This window comes from Zalophus californianus, chromosome 2, assembly GCF_009762305.2.
Source record: "Zalophus californianus isolate mZalCal1 chromosome 2, mZalCal1.pri.v2, whole genome shotgun sequence".
NCBI classification, from domain to species: Eukaryota; Metazoa; Chordata; class Mammalia; order Carnivora; family Otariidae; genus Zalophus; species Zalophus californianus.
This window is the reverse complement of record NC_045596.1, coordinates 74,158,160-74,167,828: the sequence shown is the minus strand read 5'-3', so window position 1 is coordinate 74,167,828 and position 9,669 is coordinate 74,158,160. Positions and strand designations below refer to the sequence as shown.

The following is a 9,669-nucleotide window of genomic DNA, read 5'->3' as shown; positions in this document are numbered from 1 at the left end:
TCCTAAAAGATCATTTCAGTCACAATGATCTTGATCATTCATCTAAATTCATATTTAGATGCAACAAAATCTCAAAATCGGAACAAATTATATGCAGAGGTAATGCACTATATATATGTATGTATATTGTTCTTCGATCATTTTTACATTTAAAAAAATTAAGAATAGAAAAAGAACCAGAAAAAAATGTATTTTTTTAAGAGCCAGATGGAAGAGGTTACAAATCAACTAAGAATCTTTTATGAGTCTAAAGATCTACCACTGGTGAAATGGAGAACATATAGTTTTAATTTGGTTTCTTGAATGGCAATACACTTAAATAATACAGTTTTTCTTAATTATGTTATTACGCTATGAATTTTGGTTTGAGTTCATATTCATAAATAGTAATGTAACTTTAAACAATTTTGTAATAACAACTGATTATGTTCTAAATGTTGGCTGTGAGTAGAAAGTAATCTCAGCTTAATTAGCTAGTTACTTCTATAGGCTAAATTAGAGCTATATTACAAAATAAAAACCTTTAAATTATATAGTGAAGAAATCTCCAAACATAATTACCAGAATCTCTACAGGAAGATATAATTACTGTGGGCTAAATTCTTTCTTCAGCTTCATTTTTGCATCTCTCACAGAAGCCAATAGACACAAACTGCATACCTATCTAAGGGCTGAATAACAACTTACTGTGAATTCTTCTGGGGAATGTCCAAAAACTAATGGAGGATATATCATGAAAGCTGAAAATAAATATTTCCAACAATGTATAGTGAAACCAACTTAAGACACCACCCATTAGAAAGAAGAATCTGCAATGTTCAATGCTAACCTTGATTTTCTAATCAACTCACTCTCTGTCCTTGAAAAACTTACTTAATTAGTCTATGTCTAACTTTATGCACCTGTAAAATGGAGATAATAAATATTCATTTACCTCATGGGATGTTTTGGGAATTCATGTTTGTAAAATGCAAAGAGTTGTGGTTAAAAGTTGTGGATCAAAGTGCAGAATGGGCAGCATGTCAGATGGCATGCTTCTGTTCTGTGTCTAGAATATTGTGGTAAGTAGTATACAATGCTTGATAATAACTGAATTTAGAATAGCCATCAGTCATAAAATGGAATATGTAAGGATACTGAGCAAAATGAAAAAAAATACAGTCTGGTGGGAATAGATGATCTGATTTGTAATCCTACCACAGTGGATTAATAAATCACCACAAACAACATACTCAAAGTGATAACAATTTGAGCAGTAAACATGACTAGCTGGAAAGCATATGTACAACATATTAGTCAAGACCATGAGCTTTACAGTTATACAGACCTGGTTTTAATCTCAGTTCTGCTTAATATGTAACCTTGAATAAATGACTTTGCCACATTAACTGATGTTTGGCTTCCACCCCAGACATACAAATCAGTCTCAGGTTTGTGATCCACATGCACTCTATGTAGGATGTGTCATCATCTAAGATGGCAAAAAGAGGGAAGAAAAATTTGGAGAGAAAGGAAAAAAGATTGGTATTGTTTTATACATAGAAATTTCTACATTCCCATAAAAAATATCTAAGGGAAGGGAGCTGACAATGTGGTTTGAGATCATAGGAGAGATATTTAGGCAGGGATATAGATTTTGGAACAAACAATATATAGCTAGCAGTTTGAAGTCATATATGAAGGTGAGATTACCTAAGCAGAATAGTTAGAGTGGGAAGACTAAATGTGAGAAGACTGAAAACATAAAAGATGGCTCCCATGATGCTCACTTTCTGGTGTTCATGCCTACGTGGAGTCCCACTCCTTAAGTGTGAAAGGGACTTAGGACTTGCTTGTAACAATGAATGGAATGGACATAATGGTCTACATATGATTATGTGACTATATAAGATTATAGCATTCATCTTGCTGAATTTCTTTCTCTTACTGGCTTTGAAAAAGCAAGTGGTCATGTTGGGGAACATCACGCGGTGTGCAATTACAAGTGATCGCTAGGGGCGCCTGGTCGGCTCTACCATAAGAGCACACGACTCTTGATCTCAGGGTCATGAGTCTGAGCCTCACGTTGGGTGTAGAGATTACCTAACTAAATAAACTTAAAACAATATAAAGAAACAAAACAAAACAAAACACAAGTGACCTCTAGTTGCTGAAGGTGGCTTCCAGCTAACAGCCAACAAGGAATTGAGAACTTCAGCTTTGAAACTGCAAGGAATTGAATTCTGCCAATAATCTGAATTTTTAAGTGGATCCTTCCTCAGTTGAACCTCATATGTAAACACATTTTTGATAATCACCTTGATCACAGCCTTGCAAGTCTCTAAGAAGACACAGCTAAGTCATACGTGGACTCCTGATCCACAGAAACGGTGAGATAATAAATGCATATTGTTTTAAGCTACTAAAATAGTTGTAATGTCATTACTCAGCAATACATAACTAATAAAATGGGTAAAAGGATCACTGAAGGAAAAGGGCAGTGTTCTTAGATGTGGGAAGAAAACAAGGTTACAGTTATATTATAACGTTTCTATTATTTAATTTTGAATGGTATTGTATAGGCAGTGTGATAGGATACATGTATCCAAAGTATACAATTCTGCCTTTTGGTGCATCTGCTACATGTAAACCTAACATGCAAAGTGGTTGTTGGAGCACTGAAAGGACAAAGAGCAGTAAGCTCCCCTGGTGAGTGGCACAAATTTCAGGGAACTGTTTTTGTGCTAGTGTTTCTGGAGTTCAATTAAAATAACCTGCATGTGTGGTATAATATTATCTAAGATTTACTTTTATTATAGCTTTCTTCATGGCTATATGGATCTACCAAAGTGAAACTAAAAGTGGTATGTAACCATGTTGATTTAGGTTTATTCAAATAGCAGGAGCTTTAGGAAGAGAATGCTCAATAATCTGGAGTACAGAAAATCTATCAAGACAAGAACTAACAAGTGCCCTTCAGATTTGTCAGTGAATAGTTCAAAAATTACTCCAGAAAACACAGTTTCAGTGGACTAGTGGGGTTCAAAGCCAGATTACAGGTGGTGACAAAGAAGTGATACTGATGAGTGTAGACTATTGGTTCCAGAATCTTAGCTGAAGAAAGGAGAGAGATGGGGAAAAAAGTAGATTGTAACATATGGTTTCATTATGGGTTGAATTATGTCCCCCAAGAGAATTGTTCACGTCCTAACTCCTAACCTGATTACATCTGCAAAGATCTTATTCCCAAATAAGGTCACATGCATACTTATGTGACGCGTGTGTATAGCCAGCAGTTGAAATCATACATTAAAGTGAGATTCATACACATGTGACCGTATTTGGGAATAAGATCTTTGCAGATGTAATTGGGTTACGATGAGGTCATACTGTATTAGGGTGGGACCTAGCCCAAAATGACTAGAAATGCAGAAGAGAGAACACCATGTAAAGACACAGATACATGTAGACATAAAGGGAGGACAAGATATCCATCTGAAGACTGAGGCAGAGATTGGAGTTATGCTGCAAATGAAAGGATGCCTGAGGCTACCAGAAGCTGGAAGAGGCAAGGAAAAAATCCTTCCCTAGAGGCTTCAGAAGAAGCATGGCCTTCCAGTATCTTGGTTTCAGACTTCTAGGCTCCAGAACTGTGAGAAGATAAATTTCTGTGGTTTTAAGCCACCCAGTTTGTGAGTAATTTGTTATGGCAACTCTAGGAAACTAACACAAGTTTAAAAGGAAATGATCTTATGATGCAAGTTTCTTAAACATACTCATACTGAGAAGAAGCCAAGGCAATAGAGAAGTTATAGATTCAATTAGAAAGGGAAAACCTTAAAGGAGGAATATCCTGGAAGAGACAAGAGGACGGAATCAAGAGGAATGTTCAATGTATAGACCACTTCCTCACAAAGCCACCTGAGTGATTGTTTAAAAAGGCAGATTCCTGGGCCCTTCAAAAATGTAAAAAAAAAATTTGTGCCTGATTGTGGAGTCTGGGATTCTGCAATTGTGATCTGATCACAGTAAAGTTTAAGAAACACTGATCTACTAACTTATATGTGGACTCTAAAAAAACTAAAAACTAAAAAAATAACCTCCCCAAGCTCATAGATACAGAGAATAGATTGGTAGCTGCCAGAGTGTGGGTGGGAGGCAGGGAGTGAAATCCATGAAGGGACTCAGAAGATACAAACTTCTAGTTAGAAAATAAATGTCACAGGGGTGTAATGTACAGAATGGTAACTATAGTTAGTATACTATATTTAACTGAAAGTTACTCAGAGAAGACATATTAAAAGTTCTTATCACAAGCACGGAGTAATGTGTAGAATGTTGCATCACTATATTGTACACCTGAAACTAATATGACGCTGTATGTTAACTATACTGGAATTAAAATAACAAAATTAATAAATGTGAAAAAAGTTATCACAAGGAAAAAATTACGTATGATAACAGATGTTAACTAGACTTATTATGGTGATCATTTTTTAAATATACAATTATTGAATCATTAAGTCATACTTCTGAAACTAATATAATGTTCGATGTCAATTACAACTCAATAAAAATATTTTTTTAAAAAAAGAAACTGATCTATAGTGTAGGTAAATTGTGAAAATTGATTATTTAAATTTTTAAATTAAGTAGCTCTTGAATATGGGAATGGGGCTTAATCCTAGATTTGTATTAGATTTGCAAAACATTGGGAACAAGACTGGGTCCATGAATTACTGGAAATAATTGTCTTTGATCCTGTCTTTTTCTGTAGCGGCACAAAATGCAGTGCCGTCACTATCTTAAAATATTTCCCTGCTCTTAAATTTGACTTTCTGACTATTGGTTATTTTTCTTTTCTATATGTCATGATACCTGCTTTATATTTGTTTTCCAAAGTGGATTATTCTTCTGGATCTAAGTAAAGCCTCTCAATTTGTTCTTTTGTTCTTTCCTGCCACAACACTTACACTAATTAGTCTCAGACTCAACTACAAGTTTTGATTAATTTTCTTACTATTTCCCATAAATACCAAATTCATCTCAAATCTACATATTTATAGGTGGTAAGAGCCTTTCCAACTTTTCCAGTGGAACATAAGAACTGTTCTCAAGCACAGTACGTTACAAAGACCTAAGGAGTGTATAGTACTTGTATATACTGGAGCCCTACCCTCCAAGATTCTGAGTATCTGAGTCCAAGAATCTGAACTTGCAGAAAGTATTTCACCTGATGCTGAAATAGGAGCAACCCGGATGTGCTTTCCGGAAACACTCCCCAAGGGGTGAGGAGTATTCACTGCAAGCTCAAAATGATTACAGAGCTTGACAAAGCAGCCAGAAATATTAATGAAATCTTTGGCGGCATTAAGAGCTATATAATATCCAGATCAAGAAAGTTATGTTTCTATTCCCTGCAATGGCCAAACTGAGTTTGAAATATTGTGTTTGGTTACACACATATTTTAATAAGAATATGTGTTACTGTGTGGTTCATTTTGACCCAGTGAGTGCAATTCATATCATTGATGCCTATGGGGTACAGAGTTCAGGTCCTTGTCAGGGTGGTGTTCCTATATCTTGTAGCTGCAACTATTTCCCAGAAACTTGGGAAATACCACATTGTACTCTCCATCTGCAAGTATTCTTTGATCTACATTGTAGAGCTGCTTAATTTTTTAAAAAGGACTAATTCATACATTCAGTCTGCAACAGGAATAGTATAACTAAGGATCCATTTCATAATGTCTCACAATCTTTTCTTTTTAGCTTTACTGAGGTATTACTGACAAATAAAATAACTGATGTGTACAATGTGGTTTCATATATGTATACACAGTAAAAGGATTCCACCCATCTAGTTAATACATCAATTACATCAATCATCTCACATACTTACCTTTTTTTTTTTTTTTTTTTGGTGAGAACATTTAATTCTACTCTTCTAGTAAAGTTCAATTACACAATGCAGTGTTAACTATATCACCATGTTATACATTAGGTCCTCAGACATTATTTATCTTATAACTGAAAGTCTGCACTTTTTACCACCTTCTCCCTAATTCCCCTCACCCCCCTATCCTGGAAAATACTTTTCTTCTATTTCTAGGAGTTCAGCTTCTGTTTTTTGTTTGTTTGTTTTGATTCCACATATACGTGAGTGAACTGCACAGTATTTGTCTTTCTCTATTTGGCTTATTTCACTTAGCATAATGCCCTCCACCTTCATTCATGTTGTCAGAGATCTCTGGATTTCCTTCTCTTTAATGCTGAATAATAACATTATAGATAGATAATAATATAGATATCACGTTTTCTTGATCTGTTCATTCATTGACACTTAGGTTGTTTCCATACCTTGGTTACTGTGAATAATTTAATAATGCTGCAATGAGCATGGGAACACAGATATCTTTTGAGATGATGATTTCATCTGTCCCACAATCTTAAAGCCACTTCATGCTTCAAGATCTCATCTGGGTCTAAAAATCTCAGGGACAAGACTTTTTTCCAGGCATTCCAAGCCACTTAAAGTTCTGAGGAATCAATAACCAACTGCTAGAGCCATAAGATTTCTGATATTAATGCTTTATATGTTTCCAGATTATCACCCTCCCACCAACCTCTTTCTCTCTCCCATTCTTTGCTTTCTCTACTCCCTATCTCAGCTCTTTCTCGTTCTCTTTCCTGGCAAATGGAAGACCTATTTTTCCAGTTTGGTGGTTTTCAATACAGCTAGAGATTAGAATCACCTGGGGAGCTTCTAACACTTCAAACATCTGAGACTCCAACATAGAGATTAAAAACAATTGCCATAAATTTAAGACAGGGAATATCTCCATTTTAGTCTTATGCATCTGGAACTGCTAGTAATTCTTTCTGCTTCACTTCAAAAGGAACCTCACTCATCTTACTCTAAGACATTATTTCTTCATTATATTTAGTCTTTCATTTATCTTTAGATTAAAAATCTACTCAGTAGCTCACAATTCAAAATCAACCTACAATTCTCACAGTCTTCCAGACAGCTTAGTTTCTCCATCTTTTCTTTTTTTTTTTTAAAGGCTTAAAATGTATTTTAATAAGTTGATGCTGTATTACTGCTCCATTTCTCAGAAAAACTCTAAAGATATCAGGGACAAATCAAACATAGTACACTAATAAAAAAATGCACAGCCTAACTACCTAAGATAGGCAAGACTCAGAGCTACTGTCCAACCTTCAGCACACAGCAACCCTGTCCCCAAGATTGTACAAGGCCTGTCAAGAAAAGCTGTGAACAGCAACATCATAGACACAAAAAGGCCATTCCTGGGTTGTTCTAACCCAAGAAAAAAAGATGGAGGCAACTTAACACAAGATTTTTTTTTTTTTTTAAGATACACTAAAATGAAAATCTCTAAGAGAAAATGTCTTCCTTAGGACATGAAGGGGTAATATATGGGATATAACAGAACCGTATGTATGTTGTCTGTGACCTCTGTGGACATTTGCCTGAACTGCCACCTGCGAGTGAATGGAGCAATGGGGCTAAGGTCATTGGGGGATGCTTGTTAATGTGGTGTATGTGGCAGTGTCTCTGGGGTTTGGAGGGTATAATGAGACACCAAATAGAACAGGATGGACAAAGAATGGAATGATCAAGATTAGTAGGGGCTCTAACTGGGTTCATTTTGCCATGGTTCCCACCCCCCCAGGCCCTCAACAATCACATGAGACTTCAGGAATGCACCACACAAAATCAATTAGTTAAAAGATATACCACACAGAACTGATTTGTTAAATATCGCCCTTCCCTTGCCCTCAGCCTCCAGCAAACTCCTTCAGAGTAGTACAGGCAAGGAAGTCCTAACTATTGGGAGGAATCCCTAACACTTTTCCAGGGCAGAATTCTGGCTGGTCCAAAAAGGGTCCTTCTTTTAAGGGTTTTTGGGAAACTAGACATTGAAATTCTTATTAGTATCGGTGACATTTGTTTGGAGCAAATTCAGCTCCAGGAGCTGCATGGTTGAATGCAGGAGGGGTTCCACCAATTGCCCCAATTCCTTCCATTGTAGCAGCTTGGCCAAAGCATTCAGTTGTTGGTGGGGTTCCATCTGGCATCATAGTGGCAGGTCCTGGAAGAGCTGGGGTACCTGCTGACACTAGAGCAGGGGACATGGCACCTCTGTTGTTGATGCCTATAGCACTTCCCATAGCCATCTGGCCCATCCGTATCTCCTGTTCTCTTGCATCAGGGAATGTTCCCTTGAATCCTTCCTGCTGTCGCCACGTCATTTCTTCCTGTTGCCCCTGCATCTCTTCCTCATGGCTCCTGCATTCCTCCTCCTGCCTGAGCTCCAGTTGCTTTCATTTTTGCACCTCTTGGTTGTGCAGCTCTTCCATCCTCTGAAGTTCTTCTTGATGTCTCATCAAATCCTGTCTCATTAGCATGACCTGGTGCTCATGGCGAGCAGCCTCCATCTCCATCTCCTCACGAGCTTCCTTGATGTTATGGTCCACTTGGTCCTGCTGCTGCTTCTCCATCTCAATGAGTGCCTTCCAGCACATGGCATACTCATACTCAAAGGAGCCAGGCTGTGCAAATCTGGGTGGCTACTCTTGCTCCTTGTGAAATTGCTGGTTCTTTATAACCAGGTTCTCTGGAAGTCCCTCTTCATCATCCAACTGGTCCATGGGCTCCACAGTCACAGGCCGAGGAAATGTGGTTAGCAGGAAGGAACCTTCACTGCACCTGTCCAGAGCTTTCCGAGCAGCTGGCTCCCCTGAGAATTCAACAATGCCTTTTCCTGAGGGCCTTCCTCGATCATTCATGATGACTACAGCCCTTTCCACCTGGCCAAACACCGAAAAGGCTTCCTCCAGCTGTTCATTGGAAACGTACTGAGGAAGGTTTCAGACTGTAAGGGATGCACTATGGCAGGCAAAGCTCACACACAGCTGCTTTCTACGGAGTGGCATGTTGTCCAGTTCTACTTTGGCAATCTCCGCTAGGGTTCGTGTTTCCAAGTGGATAAAACCAAAGCCCTTGTCCTTATGAATGAAGACTTCGCCTGCCTTCCATATTTCTCAAATAGTTTCCTGATCTCCTCCTCAGTGATGTCAGGAGGAAGATTGCCCGCAAAGAGCCGGCTACGTTGGGTGAAGGTCTTCTCTCCTGGTTTCCTAAAATTCTTCAGATCAATAGTCAAGCCTTCATTTTGGCTGCTGGCTTGTTGCCCATTTGCAGGTATTGGTGGTGGTGGTGGTGGTGGTGGTGGTGGCTGCTGCTGTTGCTGCTGGGAGTACTGCTGCTGCTTCCTTGGAGTGTGGTTTTGCTTCTCCAAGTTAAAGGTTTTATTGCTCTGCATTTTTGCACCCCTCTACCAACTGTTCTCTCCTCAGAGTAACGGCAACGCTACACGGCCTCTACTGTCCCGAGCTAGTTTCTCCATCTTTTCAAATGCTCTGTCAGAGATAGAGTGCATTTTGAATGGAGATAAACAGATCCTTTTTTTTTTTGCTTTAAAATATTATATCCCAGAGCACTTCATCATTTAGATGAAGGACACATAAATGGCCAACATTCACAAATATCCATATTGACTATATTTCCAGGCAATTCAAGCTGTTCCATACTGAAGAGTTCTAGGTTTACTTTTGCTGAAATATTCAAGAGGAGACTGGACGACAACTGTTAAGAGTGTG

General features: G+C 38.0%; 1 pseudogene; it reads right to left on the bottom strand.

Moving 5' to 3' along the window:
- Positions 1 to 7,938: 7,938 nt before the first annotated feature.
- Positions 7,939 to 9,335, bottom strand: LOC113925855 (annotated as a pseudogene).
- Between the last annotated feature and the right edge of the window lie 334 nt (positions 9,336 to 9,669).